Here is a 19,371-nt window from a genome sequence, read left to right as displayed (position 1 = left end):
TCAAAACGAGAACAAGATGAAAAACGGGAGCCGACGTTTCGACAAGTGGACTTGTCTTTCAAGTAGACATACGATTTCAAGGCGACGAAGCATATGTCGCCTCGAAAAAGGCAAGTCCACTTGTGGAAACGTAGGCTCCCGCTCTTACCGTGTTCTCATTTTGCTCACGGTCTTAAATTTTCATCTACAGCCTTTCATGTGTTTTCCTTGAATACCTAGATTGAAAGACCCACCAGCATAGACCCACCAGCATAGAAATATCCTTAGCAGAGTTACCCAATGAGCCAGCAACAAGTAAAAGCCTGACTTCCTGAATAAAAGTGTAAGCGCATCCCACGAAACACGTGAAAACGTTTTACATAAATGGATCAACGCATAAATTCCTCAGGGGGACAAGGAAATGGCAGCAGTACATTGCATTCGATGGAGATTTTGTGAAATGGGTTTATGTGACATAAACGACTGCCGTAACGAGTCTCTGCAATAGGAAGACCTGTATTTGGTCGCACGAGAATAAATCAATTTGATGTGAGCGCGTGTATCTTTCTCGCCTTCAAAAAAGAACAAACAAAGGCAATATAAAATTAAAATATTAGGAAGTTTAGGCCTGAAGACTGCATGAACAAGACATAAAAAGGAAAATGCAAGAGAGCAACCACAATTTCCTTAGAGGAGGCCATAGGCACTATCAAACCTATCTCGAACCCACCGGTCTCAGATGCTCCCCCTTGAAGTCGGAACTCTTACTGTACAGTCCCAAGAAACGCGGTCCAAGGCCCAAGGGGTGGACATCGTTAGAAGACAGAGACATTAGCCTATATACAAGAAATGGTTGCCGCATACCCAGAGTCGATTCAATCAAGGTCTTGGGCATGGTTGTAGAGTCAGGGGGCACAAATGGCAAGACTATAGGCAAGCTAATCGCTAAAGCTGAAAATACCGTTAGTTTAGTTCAGAGGGTATCAAATCGGCATCATGGACTCAAGGAGGATAACCTCATTCGACTAATGCATGCCTTCATTCTGTGCCACTTTACGTACGTGGCAGCCATGCATCGATGGAAACAGGCAGAGCGGGATAAGTTGAATGCACAGCTTAGGAAAATTGCTAAGCGTGTTCTCGGGTTACCCGTATACACTTGTGCAGCTTGACATTCATAATACTCTGGAAGAGATTGCAGAGGCCCAGGAGCGCGCACAGCTAACCCGCCTCACTACAACGAAGGCAGCAGGATCCATCTTGCAGGAACTCGGATATCACCCCAGTAGAGTAGCGGAGGAGCTCTCTGACGTTCCTCCGTCGATTCGTTATAACATTACGGTCGAATCCATATCTAGGAACATGCACCCCGATCATAATAGCGGTAGAAGGAGGGCAAGGGTGGCCAACCTCCTTAGGTAAATACACAGTGATCAGCTACAGTTCAGCTTTGTGGATGCCGCTTCTTGTGAGGGACGTCGGGCGTTCACCATCGTCACTGCCGATGGTCGGAAAGGAATCACCAATGCTGCCTCGGTTCGGGCGAGGGACTCCGAAATTGCTGAACAAATGGCTATTGCACTAGCCCTGCTGGATAGCTCACAGAGTGCAATCTATAGTGATTCAAGGTCTGGCGGTCACAGCATTTGAAAAAGGCACTGTTTCCAAACAGGCCCTCAGACTTGGGGGCAAGGCAATCACGAACCACTTCATTTATTGGTTTCCCGCAAATCAGGGTCTGATAAAGGGTGCTCCTCCCAACCTCAAAGAGTCAGCTCATGAGGCTGCGCGTGAACTTGCCCACCGCGCTACTCTCGACCAATTGGAAGCCGACTCCCCAGAGAACAGGGACACGCCCTACACCTACAACTAAATTACGAAACACTACTATCTCAGCTGTAGAACCTACTTCGTTCCTCATCCGCGGCTCAAGAGCGCTCAAGCATTAACGCGTCTACTACAAAAGAATGCGTATCTCAATCGGTCGCTCTTACATAAGATCTATCCGGATACTTACACCAATGGTACTTGCCGTGATTGTGGAGAAATAGCCACTTTAGAACACATGCTCTGGCGGTGTGCCCGGTAATGCTCTATCATCGATAATAGCTCGGCCAGATGGGAGGCGGTTCTCCGCAGCCCTCTTCTGGCTGACCAACTCTGGGCTGTCCAGCCTCACGGTTCCTACGTGGGAGCGACCCGCATCGTAAATCACGATCTGCTGGAATTCAATAGAGTTTTACCATACCATACCATGCACGTCTACCAATCGCTACCTATCATTTACTATTACACTATTATAACAATTACATCTGTAAACTTGACCAATTATGCATTGATATTGCAGATATATCGTATCAACTGAGCAAAAACGCTGTCACAATCTTCTTTTTTTTGACACGCCACAGCCTAGGATACTGGCGTCAATGTGGATCTGTGTATCGGCGTCCTCTTCAAAGTGCGCCGCTACCGGTGGCGACTTCATGTGCAGTTTGGGTTATTGGAATGCATCGGCCTGCGGCGTTTCCCACTTGAACTCGATATCGCATTTAATGAGATGTGACAGCGGCTCGGCAATGCGTGAAAAGTCCTTGACAAAGCGTCTGTGGTAGGCACACATGCCAAGGAATCTACGCACTGCCTTCTTGTCGATAGGCTTCTATTTGCCAGTAACCAGTCTTGACATCCATCGACGAGAATGTATTTAGCGTTGCAGAGTCGGTCCAATGCGTCGTCTATCCGTGGGAAGGGGTTTACTTCCTTCTTCATGATGTTGTTCAGTCGACCATAATCGACGCAGAAACGTAGGGTCCCGTCCTTTTTCTTCACCAAGACGACATTAGATGCCCACGGGCTTTTCGACGGCTAGATGATGTCGGCGCACAGCATTTCGTCGACTTGTTAGCTTATACCTTCAGGTTCTCGTGCTGAAAAAACTCGGTAAGGGCTCTGGCGGAGTGGTCGAGCGCACTCTTCGCTTATTATGCGATGCTTTGCAACTGGTGTTTGTCGAATCCTCGATGACATCGAAAAGCAGTCTTTGTATGATCGGAGAATACTTCTGAGCTTTTGCTGCTTACTCGTGGGGAGACTTGGACTTTTGTCGAAATCTGGTTCGGGAACTATGGCCGTCGAGGTAGATGCGGCAGAATCGGAGAGGACAAACGCATTGCTGGTTTCCACAATTTTCTCGATGTATGCGATCGTCGTGCCCTTGTTGACGTGCTTGAACTCCTCGCTGAAGTTGGTCAGCATCACTTTCGCTTTTCCTCCATGCAGTTGAGCGAACGCCCTTGCGACGCAGAAAGATAGAGAGAGAAAGGAGGAAGGAAAGGCAAGGAGGTTAACCAGCCTGAGTCCAGTTTTCTGCCCTATACGTGGGAAGGGGGGGTGAAAGAGAGAGAGAGAAAAAAAACATGAGGCTATATCGCCTTTCACATGCACTAAGTTATGTGCAGGATGTCTACAGTCGGGCACTCAAGTCCGTTGCCTTCAGGTAGTGAAGAAGCGCTCGAATGGCTTTCTCGGCTAATGAACTGTGTGGCCAAGCTCCCAAATCTTTGCTTCTGTGAATGGCCTATCGTCCAGTCTATTCAAGGCACACTGGAGAGTCTGACGTTGGTTATCAAAGCGAGAACAGTGGCACAGAAGGTGACTGATGGCCTCTTCACACTTGCACTTAGCGCACATTGGTGAGTCCACCATTCACGATCGAGCAGTAGGCTTTGATCGCCCTTGGTTACGCCTTCTACGTCATCGGTTGTTTCGGTGCCGACGGAAATAACAATGCGAGAGCGAGGCGGGATGTTCACTTGATCTTCTAGCACACTATAGGCGTCGTGAGTACGAGAGCTTTCCGGCAGTATTGCTTGATCTTCCGGCAGTGTTATCCACTTCGACTTGTGCATGATTGCGCCGTCTTGGTTCAGGAAGTCCATGCCGAGAATCATGTCTCCTGAACACTGTTGGAGGATAACGAAGGTGGCACGGTAAGTCCGGTAATGAACGGTGATTCTTGCCGTGCGCATTCCAGTCGGCGTTATTAGGTATCCTCCAGTGGTCCGAACTTGAGGGCCTTCCCATGCAGTCTTAACTTGCTTGAACTCAGCGGCGGTGGGTCCTCTCATGACAGAGTATAGTCGGCTCCTGCATCCACCAAGGCGATGACTGCAAGGCCGTCGAGAAGCACGTTGGCGTCGGTGGTTCTTTGTCTTGCATTGCAGTTAGGCCTTGGCGCCGGATCACGGCTGTGTCGTGTTGACCTGTGGCTCGAACGTCGCGTCGTTAGGTCTTCTGTCAGCGTATTATACACTCTAAAAACAGTTCCACATTTCGGGGTTTATATTTGCCACACAACAATAATCATCTGTCTTGCATTTCCTTTCTAGAAAACGCCGCGCTCGTTACTTTCCTGTCGAGAATGCTTTGTCATGCTGAGAACGCGCATGCCGTTCGGGACTTGGGAGTACCGGACTCGCAGCATTAAGGAAATGCGGGCAAGAAAGACAACAATTATTGCTGTGTTGGAAATGTACACCCCAAAAGGTGCACTCTTTCGGAGTGTAGGCTTTGTCGGGAAGGCGGCTTCGCGTTCACATGTCGTCGAGATGCGTTAGCGAAAACTCAGTTGCATTTCCGACAGCTGATCGCGCAGAAGCAAGGTCGAAGCGGTAACTGTTTCGTATACGTGCGGCGCGTCGCCGAAAACGCCATCTCGTTTCTCTGGCGCAAACTGCTCCGCGAAAAGGGTCAATGGCACTGACGCAGTGGTTACGGCGCAAAATTAAAAAGGGAAAACTTAGCCTTCCATTTTCCCCGATAATAACCCACCCTTAACCGTAAAGTAAACGCAAATAAAGAGAAACATCTGCCAGTGTAAACTAACCATATCGTTTAATATGTATTTCATTTATTTACCACGGTGGAAGCCCTTACGGTCTGCTGCAGACCGGGAAAGATACAAACAAAGCACAACTTACGCAAAATGCAATTCAAGGTTGCGTTCGAAGGATGTTGACTGAGCATCAGCGAAAAATTCCAAAACGAGGCCATTCCAATTAGCTATTGTTAGTACAAGAAAAGAGCATACTGACATGCCAATCCGTGAATTGTTTAGGAATAGTAGGAGGACAATTTAGTATGAGGATAGTTGGTGCTAGGAGAATTTTTTCGCGTTGACGCAAATATGACGCATAATTAAGTATAAATTTACCATTGGAGCAGTGAAAATAGGAGCTTTAAGTGGTCTATTTTTCTCTGCACAGAAAGCGGCTGCATGGCAGCTTTTGCCAGCAGCTTTGCCACCGACTGAGTTTGTCGGGAGGCAGAGTAGATCAAACCTACATGGTAATCTTCGGACGCTTCCATGCTTTTTGTCACTTTGTTCATACTTCCCACATCAAGCGTGTACGTTTGATCTAAGGCTGGACGTAGCTATTTTGTTAGGTGCCAAGTTTAAGACAAGGCGTGTCAACTGACTGTCATATGTATGAGGCATGGGGCACAGGAAAGAAAAGAGGACAATGCGCGCCGACCAGTCCGAACGACACGAACCCTCGAGGCGCGTGACCCGAGGTGTGATCGGAGAAGTGGCGCCAAGCTGGGATTATCGACTTGGCTCTGAGCCAAGAACAATCCCGAGAAATATGCACCTGGACCACAATGTTAGCAGGAGAAAAGCGAGAGCGAAAGCTTTTTTTAAAGAAATTGAACAGCTAGGACAACAGGCGGCCCTTGTAGACGCTGCCTGGATCAAAGGCAAAGAGGCCTACACCGCCGTGGAGGTCGACAGCCGGGGCGAGGTACGGGACGCCGTCACCATCTTCACTAAGGATTCCACGGTGGCGGAGCAAGCCGCGATCGCTCTAGCCATCAGGAACCGCAAATGGTCTTTCATCTATAGCGATTCCAAAGCAGCCATTAAGAGCTTTGACAAAGGCTATGTAGCTGGGTCTGCGGCTAAAATTATCGACAAGGTCGAAACAATCAAAATCGAAATCCGATGGTTTCCTGCACATATGGGACAAGTGGACGAGACTCGGCCCAACCTCAACGAGGTTACGAACGACCTGCCACGAGGACTTGCTTGCCGTGGCGGTCAGAACCGAAGCGACGCCCACTACCATTCCGGGGAGCATAAAGATCACTTACTAACTTACAACTACATCACTAAATATTACTACTTGAGGCCTAGGTGATTCCCACTGCCACACGTAAGATTGAACAGGGCTCAGGCAGTCACGCTACATTTACTGCAAACCGGGACGTACCCCACTCCGTATTTCATAAATAATATTCACCCCGAAAGAGACATTAGGAAAGAATATAATGTGTGCGATGGCATCATTGACATCAGACACATGCTGGCGGGCTGTCCCGCGACTCTCGCCGACCCCGAAGAAAAATGGCTTTACTGGCACAAGATGATATCAAGCTCTTCTTATCAAGATCAACTACGGGCTGTCCAGAAGGTCCACGATGACGCCATAAGGCTCGGCCTGGCGGTACCGACGTGTACGCGGCCCGGCTCGGTCTGAAAAAACCGGGCTTCAGGACACTAATAAAGTTTTGTGAATGAAGGTTGGAGCGCCAGCTTCGCACTGGCGACGGGAGTCCGGGAAGTTCGGACGGGTTCGTGACGCTGGCGACCCAGGGTGCGGCCATCGACCTCGGCGACGTTCGAGCGAGGATCCCTGGACCTGCCGCAGCCTCCCACGGCGCTGCCGGGCACTCCTGGAATTGGATCCCCCTTCTTCGGCAGACCTGCACGGACTATAGTCCCCAGGGCTTCTCGTCGACACTCGGAGAGGCAGCGGCGGGGCCCGGTGTTAGGCCTAGCCAGGCAGGCCTGAGTGCCACTCACCAACATAGTTCGAGACGCCGGCATCCGAGACGGAGGAGCTGGCCGGCCGATACCAAGGAAGCAAAACGTGCGGAATGGGCGGGAGCACTGATGGTGACCAAGAGCCGACGCACATCGGACTTGGAGTGACGTGCGACAACTGAATCGTGTAAGAGCGTTCTTTTTTTTTGTTAGCGTGCAGCCATAGGGCAGCGTTGCCGGACTTTCGCGCGGAACGCGCTAAGGACGAACGTAGGGGAGAATAAGGATATATTTATGCTACACAAGTGTGGAGTTCTGTCTTTGTCAGTTGAGCTTTGAATTACATTTTGAGTGTGTTTTATCTTGAGTTTGCTCTTAGTAAAATCTGTTTGCTCTGCTCGCCTGCGTCTCCGGACTCCATCTCTCCCAACATCTGCACGGCCCCGAGATCAGTGTGCCACTGACAGTTATGGAAAAACCAAGCTAGCGTTGGGGACCGCCCCACAGATGTTTTCTGTGTAATCGTGTTGTCCCTTTAAATAAAGCCGTAGACAGTCGGAACTCGGGAAGATAACTGCTCAGAGCTTTTGCTTGTCGTTAAGGGCCCCGTGTCGCTAAAAATGATGTCGGAGTCTGGCGTCGCTTGGCGAAAAATCATTCTGATCAACCACGCAGGCCCTCCGCATGGCGCAGAGACGTTACTGAAATAACTGAATTCCTCAAAGTAAAATATGCCAGCAAAATAGTAAAGTACGAGGTAAAGAGAACCTACAGACACGATAGCGTCGGAGTTTAATTTGAATACACTATTCCGTGGAAACTCCAACACAAACCACTTTTCCCGAGCGGCGCGACCCGCTCGCCTTCTTGCAACACCACCATCGCGATCGCCTCCGCACATCCGCAAGAAAGCTGCAGTTGCCGGGAAGCGTGACAAGCAGTCGGGGGTCTTCGAAATATGTCGCGTTCCAAGAAAAAGAAAAGCCAAGCTGAAGTGCCCACCATTTTATTGTTGTTGTTGAAGCATTCGCCGTGTATCGGTAGGACAGCGCACAAGCGAGGCATTCACTGATAATATATCTGTGCCTTTCTTCAAAGAACAAAAAGCGCGCAAGTGCCGCTGGAACTTTGACAGCTGCAGATAAGTGCTTGCGTCTCTTGGCAGCAATGCCGTTCCTCCCCAGTGGCGCAATTGGTTAGCGCACGGTACTTATACGACAGTGCTCGTGAGCTATGCCGGGGTTGTGAGTTCGAGCCTCACCTGGGGAAAGTTCTTTTTTTATTTTACAGCCAGTTCCCCTCGGATCGTGTCCATGTGTACACACAAAACTATCAAAACTAGCAAACTGCTCCGCGATAAGGGTCCATGGTGTTGAGTGTAATCTAATATTAGAATGAAAAAAAGAACTCAGTTCCCGTCCACTCTGTGAGGAAGGGCGACTAGCGAAGTCGCGTATGTGGGCCCCGTAATGGAGAAGTGCATCTCGGCCGCGGGCCGAACCGGTATTGCACTATCTTCGGGATCGGCCCTCGTATGGGAGTGCGTAACGCCTGCTTCACCTCCGCCGCGGTTCGGCCCGGCGTTGCAATATCTTCGGTATCGGCCCTGTCTCGACACGGACATAATCCTGGGGGAACAGCTTAACAGCATCGCTTTAAAATTGGTTACGTTTTTGTGCTTTGTAATTACTTAATGGCGACGACGAACACGGGTGCAGCGACACGAGTGAGTTAGCGCCAACGAGCCAGCTGTGCAAGAAGACGATGCTGGAGCCATCCTGATCATGATAGTTTTGTGTCTACACATGGACACGATCCGAGGGGAACTGGCTGTAAAATAAAAAAAAAGAACTTTCCCCAGGTGAGGCTCGAACTCACAACCCCGGCATAGCTCACGAGCACTGTCGTATAAGTACCGTGCGCTAACCAATTGCGCCACTGGGGAGGAACGGTATGGCTGCCAAGAGACGCAAGCACTTATCTGCAGCTGTCAAAGTTCCAGCGGCACTTGCGCGGTTTTTGTTCTTTGAAGAGAGGCACAGATATTTCATCAGTGAATGCCTCGCTTGTGCGCTGTCCTACCGATACACTCCCTATATAGCTTCAGTTTATTCAGTTGACACGCCTTGTGTTAAACTTGGCACCTAACAAAATAGCGTACGTCCAGCCGTAGATCAAACATACAGGCTTGATGTGGGAAGTGTGAATAAAGTGACAGAAAGCATGGAAGCGTCCGAAGATTACCATATAGGTTTGATCTACTCTGCCTCCCGACAAACTCAGTCGGTGGCAAAGCTGCTGGCAAAAGCTGCCATGCAGCCGCTTTCCGTGCGGAGAAAAATAGACCACTTAGATGTCCTCTTTTCAATGCTCCAACGGTAAAATTATTCTGAATTATGCGTCATATTTGCGTCAACGCGAAAGAAATTCTCCTAGCACCAACTATTCTCATAGTAAATTGTCCAGTTACTATTCCTCACAATTCACGGATTGGCATGTCAGTATGCTCTTTTCTTGTACGAACAATAGCTAATTGGAATGGCCTCGTTTTGGAATTTTTCGCTGATGCTCAGTCAACATCCTTCGAACGCAACCTTGAATTGTATTTTGCGTAAGTTGTGCTTTGTTTGTATCTTTCCCGGTTTGCAACAGACCGTAAGGGCTTCCACCATGGTAAATAAATAAAATACAAATTAAACGATATGGTTAGTTTACACTGGCAGATGTTTCTCTTTATTTGCGTTTACTTTGTGGTTAAGGGTGGGTTATTATCGGAGAAAAACGGAAGGCTAAGTTTTCCCTTTTTAATTTTGCGCCGTAACCACTGCGTCAGTGCCATTGACTCTTTTCGCGGAGCAGTTTGCGCCAGAGAAACGAGATGGCGTTTTCGGCGACGCGCCGCACGTATACGAAACCGTTACCGCTTCGACCTTGCCTCTGTGCGATCAGCTGTCGGAAATGCAACTGAGTTTTCGCTAACGCATCACGCTACAATCATGCTGGATTCAATCATGCGCATTGCAGACGTGTGCAGTTGGCTGCAACAGTACTGGCTGGCATATTAAGGAATGGAATGAATCCGTGTGGCCAAGTTCGCGGACTGCTGCTGCAACTGTACATACGTGTTACCGGCACTTCGTGATGCACGGCCTTCTTCGCGAATACAGAGATTTGCTCATCCGCCAGCGTAGTATCGCTAACCTTCAAAGGGAGTGCTTCAGCCCCCGAACGTCGGCAAGAGTGAGAACGGCTGGTTAAGCTATCGCAAAGGGAGTAGCGCCGCTTTCTGTCATAGTGCGTTTCCCGCACAGTACACACATCTACCCGAACTGGCCCGAACTTTAATATATCCACACCATATATATGCGTAGAATAAATGACGGAACTACACGGATAGCGTACGAATGGTCGAAGCTGAATGTGTTGTGACGGTCCACAAGAGCCAGCGAGTTACTAGCGATAATACATCTTTGCTACAAGGTATTACAATGTACAATCACAATGTTTCAAGAATTGTGCGCAGCAAGAACAAATCTATCGGAAATGAGCACACCCGCGAGCGATTAGGCAGACAATAGTCAGATAGTGAGCGCACCGAGGAAATTTACTCAGTCACAAATGTGACAAGCCACTGCTTTGAGATATTTACCAGATAAGGAACGAAGAGCAAAACACAGTAACCCTGATTGAATTAATGAGCGGAAAGTTATAGCTTATAGTGAATGTTTAGCCTCGCTTTTAAGACATGCACCATATACGCTGCTCGGTCGCGTCGTTTGGACATTGCTTAATCAGCTTCCAAAGTGCTTTTGCATGCATGTTCTCTGAACCTGTGGCCGAAGCTTCCTGTCGTCCACCCAGTCACCATGTACGATATCGCCCGAAACAGAGGTTTGCTAAGCCACACCGGCGTCGTATGACGGACACAACGTTGATCGTCACCATAACATAATGCATGGACGACCTGCGGAAAGGGCAAGGCGCATCAAGTTTTTAGCACTTCACTTGTCTTACAGTAAAGCGCTACAATGGCTGGTATGCCCTTACGGGTATGGTCCACCGAAGTGCTTCTCACTGCTAACACTGGACTGATACTAAGATAATGCTCCGTTCGCAGATACCTCGCTACACTGAAATTAGCAAATCAATATCAGTTTATAAAAGTGCTTGTGCCAATTATCTGGTGTCCTTCTTGTGTGTGTGTGGAGGGCATAAATATCCTGGCAATGAAACGGCAGTATCAACGTTTTTGCTGCAGTTGCGCGCAAAGAAAATGCGTTGAAGTAATCGAACAGCGATCTACCAGCCGAGAAGACGAACCCGCAAATTAAAAAAAAAATCGCTGGTTTTAGATGTTCCAATGTACTTTGCGCTTCTCTACCAACTGTAATATTTTTCTTTCTGTGCTCTTATGAAGAGGAAAGCTCCACATTACTACAATATCAACAACAGTGCACAAAACAGACTGGATTTGAAGCTGTGACCACGCACCGCACGTTCATACATGTAGCCCATGTAGTATTAGGGTAACACGTTTGAGAAAAATGATTCGGATTTCGGTCAAAGCACTGCGACAGGCGGGAAGCAATCGTTGTCATGCCCGGTCGAAATAATGCCATCTGCAATGTTATCTGTATATATATATATATATATATATATATATATATATATATATATATATATATATATATATATATATATACATCCCTATAACCGTTTATACATTTGCTTCGTATGAGTTATATACTAGCTTGCCTCGTCAATCTTAAAGATGTATTCTCTTGGCGGGACAACGAATTCGTGAAAAACGACGCAACATAACAGTAAAACATCCAGCAAGGTTCCTGTCCAGATGATTGGTGAAATTGTGCCCTGAGAGCGTGTCGACTAGCGTGCGATTGAAAGTTGAATTATGATCGTTGTAAGCTTGTGTCGCACCTAGCACGAGCGAGTAGTGTTAGCGATGACATTGGTGTGAAAATGGTCAGCTCGGTCTGCGATAAGTTCTTGTGGATCTCCACATTGAACGTCGCAGTCGTCGCGATGAGAGCACTCCTGTGACATTATTAGCCCAGTGGGCTGGGAAGGCTCGTGTGGTAGCTCATCTTGAGGGGTATTGGCTAACAATTCTTAACATATGTACTTTGCGTTGATGAAAAGGATGCAGAAATACCACTGGTGTTGTCTAACTATTCATAAACATGCCCCCAAATTTCAATTAGCCCACCCCCAAACATTAATTAGGCCTACCCCCAAATTTGAAGTTGGCACACCATCAAATTTAAATTAGGCCACCCCAAAATTTAAAGTCGGACACGCCCGATTTTCATTTCGCCCAACCTTAAACTTCAAGTTGTCCCAATCCCAAATTATAATTGGGCCACCCCTAGTTTTGAAGTTGGTCCACCCACGAATTTCAATAAATTGCCCCCAAATTTCGAGTCGACGCACCCCACAGTTTAGGTTGGCCCGCCCCCATATCGCCCCCAAATTCAGATAGGCCGATCCCGAGATTGCCCCCACATTTGGGTAGGACCAACCCCATATCACCCCCAAATACAGATTGACCCGCCTCCACAACACCACCTGCAAATCTAGGTTGGCCCATCCCCATATCAGCCCCAAACTAACGCTGGACCAACCTTCGATCACTTCAAATTTAAGATGGCCCACCGCAAATCACCCCCCAATTAAGGTTAGCCCACCCATATACAACCCCCAATTCAGCTTGGCCAAGCCGCACATCACCCCCATGGTTAGGTTAGCCCGTCCCCATGTCACCCCAAAATTCAGGTTGGCCCACCCCCATATCATCCCCAAATCCAGGTTGGCCCACCTCCATTTCAGCCCCAAACATAGCCTGGCCGACCCCTGTATCACCTCAAATTTAGGATGGCTCACGGCAAATCACTCCCAAATTTAGGTTAGCTCACCCCATATTACCCCTGATTCAGCTTGGCCCAGCCCTATATCACCCCCATGGTTAAGGTGGCCCACCCCCCATATCACCCCCAAATTTAGGTTCTCCCACCCCCCATGTCATCCCCAAATCCAGGCTGGCCCACCCCTCATATTCCCCCAAACTTAGGCTTACTCACTCCTATATCGCCTCAAATTTAGGTTGGGCCACCACCATATCACTACCAACTTCAGCTTGGCCCATCCCTGTATCACGCCCAAACTTGTGCTGATGCCACTTCCAATTTCAAGTTGCCACCCCAATCCTTTTTATAAAGACCTATGTATTTATATGGGAAATGCGTCAAGTTTTTTGGCGTTACGGACACGATTTTGCACAATTTTGCTACCAAATTGCTGGTGTACTCGCCAAAGAATGCTGCGCACTAAAAGCAAATGCACCGAATGAGGGGCGCCATATGTTGATCCTGAATGCTGACGGCTAGCTAAGCTAGCTTCTCTGTAGAGCGACCGGGGCAGACACAGCACGGGTCATTTATTCAGTTGGTTTTCTTACGACCACACCAACGGATTCATACCATTTGGCTGTAGGGAAAACATTAACAGTAGCTATTAATCCAGACGCTGCACATCTTCTCCTAGATGGTGCATTTCATATTTGGATGAATCTTTAGAAATAATTAACGTTCGGGCAGCGACTCAGCTTAGCAGACCCTTTGTTACGCACGAATGTGTCATAGGAATGGCACTGGCCACCGGTTGGCATTGTGGCCCAGGTAGACCTGATTCGCTCGGAGTGTGTGCCATTAAGGACAGCCGAAAGCCTAAGAAAACGGACCTTCCAGAAATACGCAATAATAATACCATTTGGTTCTCCCAGGTTCCACGCTACAAAGCACGAAACCTTGTTTTTTTTTTGCATAACACGAAGACATGCGGAAGCTCCTAGTTATGATGTCCAATGAATAAAATCTTCATAAAAGCAATGACTTAACAAATGAATACGACACTGCTACGTTTTAGGAAGGAAAAAAAAATGGCTGTGGCTTAGGTAAGGTTAAGCCCAGGATGCGAAGCATACTAGCCTTTATTTTAGTTGTTGAACCACTGTTTAGCCTGGTGAACTGCTGTTGCTTGGCTATATTTGGTTCGGCTAGACGAAGAAACAACTCATGCATTACTTCTTCGCCTTCAAGAGTGGAACGCGACAGCGTTCCCGTCGACCCGCCAAGGGGTGTAAGACAATGGGCTACAGGGCAGCGACTACGCGCCCCGCATTGGACGCGGTGAGCGTCGAGCAAAGCAGCGTTCGGCGCGGCAACGAAATGTGCGCCTGAGCAAGAGACGCACGCCTTAGAAACAGCGCGTTTCTAAGGCAACACCGCATTCACTAGAGGCGCTTTTGTACCGCTTTGAAGCGTTGTACTCGTGGCTCAGTGGTAGCGTCTCCGTCCCACACTCCGGAGACCCTGGTTCGATTCCCACCCAGCCCGTCTTGCAAGAGTTGAGCCAAAGCCACTTCTCCTCTGTCGTGACGTCACGGTGTCACGTGATTTCATGGTCACCGCCGCGCCTGAGGAGCTGGGTTGAGCCCTCGTAATATGCTTCGCATAAAATAGAAAACATAATATTTCAAGAGCACCACTAGAAAACCAGAACCGAAAGCAAATCTTTGATTTTGTGTTTCTGCCATCTAGTGAGAGACTACAAAACTAGGTCCTATGCGGCTTAAAAGAAAGAAAAAAACTTCGAAGCGGGAATCGAACCACGGCCATCGTGACGCGGGACTATTAGCGGCGAGAATTCGGAGTTGCACCGTCTCGCGAGTGACGTCACGGCCAGGAAGCCGCTCGCTGCGGCTCGCTCGACTGCCGCTCGCGCTCGTTCCCTTCGTGTGTGCCTGGGGTATGGGTGGCTCGAGCCGTACTTTTTGAAGCGTACGTCGGCTTCTTTCTGCTGCCATGCCTGATCCACAGTTTTTTCTCCAAAAGCGCGTGAGTCGAGAAAATTTACGGCTTGGATATCGTCAATAAAGTTCTTGACTGACTGACTTGGATATCGCAAGCTATGTAGCGTTGAAGGGGTCTACTGTTTTTACAATGCACACATGCGCCGTGCCTGTCCATAAATTTTGCGTAAAAAGATTGTGTGCAAATTGAACACGCGTAGTTGTGTGTTATGCTTCGCTAAACACTTAACACTCCCTTAATATGTAGCTATGAGAGACATTGCATTTTACATCGAAGAAAAATCTTGGTAACTGGCGTCGACATGTTATCCGTGTTAGAAAGACACTGCTCAGCGAAGCTGTCATCATGATTCTTATTACTCTGGTGAGTCATTTTAATCAAGTATGGCCATCTATTAATGCGTAAAAAAAGAGTTGGCGCGCATTATTGCGCGCCTAACTCTTTTTTTACGTATTGGTAAATGGCCATACTTGACTATTCCTTATCAAAACGTTTGTTGCTACTTTCACAAACCCTCTCTGAAACAGGCCTCCAAAAAACGAATTGCTCATGCTAACACGACGGCGCGTGATGTAGAGTATTGACATAGTTCATTCACAAATACCATAGTAGCAATCACTTGAGAGAAAAGTTTCGTGGTTAAGATCAAGAGCCAATCAATTGCAAGTGATGAAATGTTTCATGGTGGCCCTCAGTAGCCTTTATCGACAGTATGGCACATTCCTCACGCAACGGTAGCACCCGACTGTCGGTATGGCAGGCACCTATTGTTCGCGAAACCCATCAGTTCGCTAAAACTTCTAATTGAAACCATAAAGCATATTTTACAGCCCCAATTGGAATGCCTGAAGTATTCTCGAGGTACTACAGCGCAGCTTAGATTGCCTAGAAAAGCAAAATTCAAGCTCCTTCTGCCTCACCCTGTCTTTGTCCAACGTTGTTTAATAATACAAACGCATAACTATTCGCTTCGTCGGTACATGAAAGAGAACCTCGCAAACCTTCATTAAAAAACACCACAAGCCTTACATATTTCACTTGATTGTCGACCCTCCAAAGGGGAATTATGATATTTTCAATATGTACCATACTATGCATGAAACTGCGGTGTTAATTATGTCCTCGTGTTACTGCCGAGCGTTTTTCTGAAGAAATGCAAAAATTTGATATTATACCATGAACCACTCGTCGTGAGCAAACCTGTTTTAGCGTATTAAAATCAATGTAACTATTGTAGAAGTGGTGTAACTGTTGTGAAGTTGTGTTAATCAAAGTAACTGTTGCAGAAGTTGTAGTGCAGAAGTCGTTTGTGATATACTTGTTGCACCGCAGCAGGTATGTTATCATAACTGGATTCTTATGTACTACGCTTTGCGGTTGTGGATCCGCGCATGAAAAACTCACTGTGGGCTGGTCTGCGCTCCTTCGGCTGGCACTGTAGCGTTGCCTTTGAGATATTCATTGTCGTCTATGAAATGAGCTCCTTAAATAAGTTTTCGCGAATGAAGACGTCGTACAAATATATTGGACACGGCCGCCATGAGTATACAAGCAGAGAGAACGACGGCGAACAAACGAAAACAGCGCAGAAAGCACCCGGACACTGCCCGAACTATAGTCACTGTACCCGCACTGTAGCAGACGACAGGCGCGAGTCCGTGCCCTGACGTCACGCGAGCGGCGCTCTCAGCGCCCCTGTAGTTCGTTCTCGGCGCTAATAGATACGCGCGATTCTACCACTCGGCCACGGCTTCCGAGGCTTTGGCAAGCGGTACGCTCAGGTTTTTATAGATACCACGTGAATTTTCACGACAGTGTTACGAAAAACGCTTTTGCGCACAGTGTTACGCCATGTGCGGAGAGTCGAGATAGGCATCAATCAAAAGCTGAGCCTACGGACTACATACGCTGCACTGGGTATTACGATAGACGCCGTAGTTTTATCACAGACATCGTTCTTGCCTCGAAAATCGAGTACATATTTTCGTCGTTTCCATAGGCTTCCATTGCTAAATCTTTAACCGCCGTGGGAACAAAATTCTTACGGGCCATAGAGTGGTCACTGAATTTGGCTCGTGTTGATTGTCTTCCAGATGACGTCTGTCACCTGTCTTTCTCATTAATCGACCTGCGGCTTTTGGTATTTGCGAAAAACCCGCTCGTTCCATTGAAAACGCGCTAGCTTCGTGCTGGGCCCGTTTGGGGCTCTAATTGGTACGTGACCAGAAAAGCTGGATATGCCTAAACTCTTGTTCCCTTGCCCGGTTACTCATCATTATCTTTGTCATCCGCATATGAATTCTCAACCTCACTCTTACACTCTCCCTGGTAAGGTTCTCAATCATTTGTTGTAACTCGTCTTCAGTGTTGCTGAATAGAACAATGTCATCGGCAAACCGAAGGTTGCGGAGGTATTTACCGTCGATCCGTACTCATAAACATTCCCAGTTTTATAGCTTGGATACTTCTTCCAAGTACGCAGTGAATAGCATTGGAGATATTGTGTCTCCTCACATGTCTGACCCCTTTCTTATTAGGTATATTCCTACTAGCGGCTGTGAAATATCTGTAGATATTTTCCGGGGTATTTACGTAAGCGATGCGTACTCCTTGATTACTTCATGTGTCTATTACTGCTGGTATTTCTACTGAATCAAATGCCTTTTCGTAATCTACGAAAGCCATATAGAGAGGCTTACTGTACTCTGCGGATTTCTCGATAACCTGATTAATGACATGGATGTGATCCATCGTAGAGTTTCCATTCCTGAAGCCAGCCTGTTCTCTTGGTTGTCTAAAGTCCAGTGTTGCCCTTATTCTACTGGAGGTTATTTCATTAAATACTTTATATAATACTGGGAGTAAGCTAACGGGCCTATAATTTTTCAGTTCTTTAATGTCTCTCTTTTTGTGGATTAGTATAATGTTTGCATCCTTCCAGTTTTCTAGGACCCTTGCAGTCGATAGACACTTCGTGTAGAGAGCCGCCAGTTTTTCTAGCAATATGTCTCCTCCATATTTGATTAAATCGACTGTTACTCCATCTTCTCCTGCCGCTTTTCCCCGTTTCATGTCTTGCAAGGCCCTTCTAACCTCATCTCTAGTTATAGAAAGAGTTTCTGTATCCTGTTCATTATGGTTTCGAATGGAGCACTCCTGAGTCGTTTGAGTTCTGTACAGGTCAGTATAACATTTTCCGCGGCTCTTATTATACCTTCGAGATTGCTGATGATATTACCCTGCTTATCTTTCAGCGCATACATCTTGGTTTGTCCTATGCCAAGTTTTCTTCACTGATTTCAGGCTGCTTCCATTTTTACGGCTTCTTCAGTCTTTTCCACGCTATAATTTCGAATATCACTTATTTTCGCCTTGTTGACCAGTTTTGACACTTCCGCGAATTTCATCTTATCTCTTAAGTTGGACACTTTCGCAGAAATAAATTCGCGAAGAAAAAACGCGCAATACATACGTGAAGAAATAACTTTTTTGAAATTTATTGCATTTAGACCTGTTACTTATCAATTTTCGTGACCGTTTTAATGTCTCCAGCTGCTGCCATGGGAGTGCTTCTCAGTCTCTCGCTTGGGGTTTGCATGCCAAGTTTTGTATACTGATTTTGTATTCTACTAAACATCAATAAACTGCACCTGGCAATGCTGCGACAGTGGTTAATGTTGGTGCATTATAAATACTGCTTTGAAATTTAACCTTAATCTGCAAGTGAGGCTTTGTGAAAACATTCTGAACTAAGCATTGGAAGAATTTCACGCCCCCCTTAAACAAAATGTCCCATATGTCCCCTTTAGATGCTATAATGGCTGCCCTTTACAACGCTGCAATATCAGTTTTTCGGGGCATAGATATGGATTTTCGGCAATTTTCGTAACATACTTGAGGCCTAAAATCAAGATTGCGCTTCCGACAGTACGTAGAACTTTCCGTAGAACAAATTTCGTAGAACAAATTTCGTTCGAATCTGTCCGGCGATTCTCGAAGTGCTCCTGCACTTCTCTTGTATTTGTACAGGAAAGGGGAGTTGGTCCCGTGCTAAAGCCTTCTCCCTAAACTCAGTTCATTCATATTTTGATTTGCAACCTGTAGCTATACCCTTGTTAGGTTATCCTCCGAATGTCTTTAGACAGTATTTTTTCTGCTTTTCATTGCCAAGTGCCGAGAAGGAAATGCGTCCAAAGAGTGAGATAAGCTTCACATTCTTTCTTCGTTGCTTTGGCTTAGACGCTTTGTTTCCACATTCTTTGAGTGCGATTAGCCATTCTTAGGATAGTCCACGCACTTTCCTACATCTGTACTGCGGTACCTAACGAGTTTTTTTTTCACACCATTTAAGGCCATGTGTAGGTGCCATTGAGTTCGTGGCACTAAGATGTGCATCTCCTCAATGACAAAAGAAAGAAAAAATAACATACAAAATCACTTAAAATTGATATGGTGCTGAAAAAAATTGAAACGACGTCATATACATCCACATGCTCTTGTCTGAGTATATACTGAGGACTTCGCGGCTGGCGCCTGGCGACTTCTACATCACCGCATTCCTCTGACTTTTAATCAGTTTCCTTCGCATACTCACTGTTTTTGTTCTCGTAATGAGACCCGATTCTCGGCCTATCCCCGTGAGTTCGTACCATACTTTTGGGAGAGGCTCGCAACACACAC

General features: G+C 47.1%; 2 non-coding genes and 1 pseudogene across 2 annotated transcripts; 1 reads left to right on the top strand and 2 right to left on the bottom strand.

Moving 5' to 3' along the window:
- The window catches only part of LOC135910221 (cytochrome P450 2J6-like), a 65,367-nt pseudogene that overhangs the window by 45,832 nt on the left and 164 nt on the right, over positions 1–19,371 (bottom strand).
- On the top strand, positions 7,980–8,071 carry TRNAI-UAU (transfer RNA isoleucine (anticodon UAU)). The gene is given in 2 exon segments: positions 7,980–8,017; positions 8,036–8,071. It is a non-coding gene; the product is annotated as a tRNA-Ile (tRNA).
- Positions 8,656–8,747, bottom strand: TRNAI-UAU (transfer RNA isoleucine (anticodon UAU)). Its single transcript is given in 2 exon segments — positions 8,656–8,691; positions 8,710–8,747. It is a non-coding gene; the product is annotated as a tRNA-Ile (tRNA).

Source organism: Dermacentor albipictus, chromosome 10, assembly GCF_038994185.2.
Source record: "Dermacentor albipictus isolate Rhodes 1998 colony chromosome 10, USDA_Dalb.pri_finalv2, whole genome shotgun sequence".
NCBI lineage: Eukaryota > Metazoa > Arthropoda > Arachnida > Ixodida > Ixodidae > Dermacentor > Dermacentor albipictus.
The sequence above is the reverse complement of the archived record's forward strand: the minus strand, read 5'-3'. Positions and strand labels throughout refer to the sequence as shown.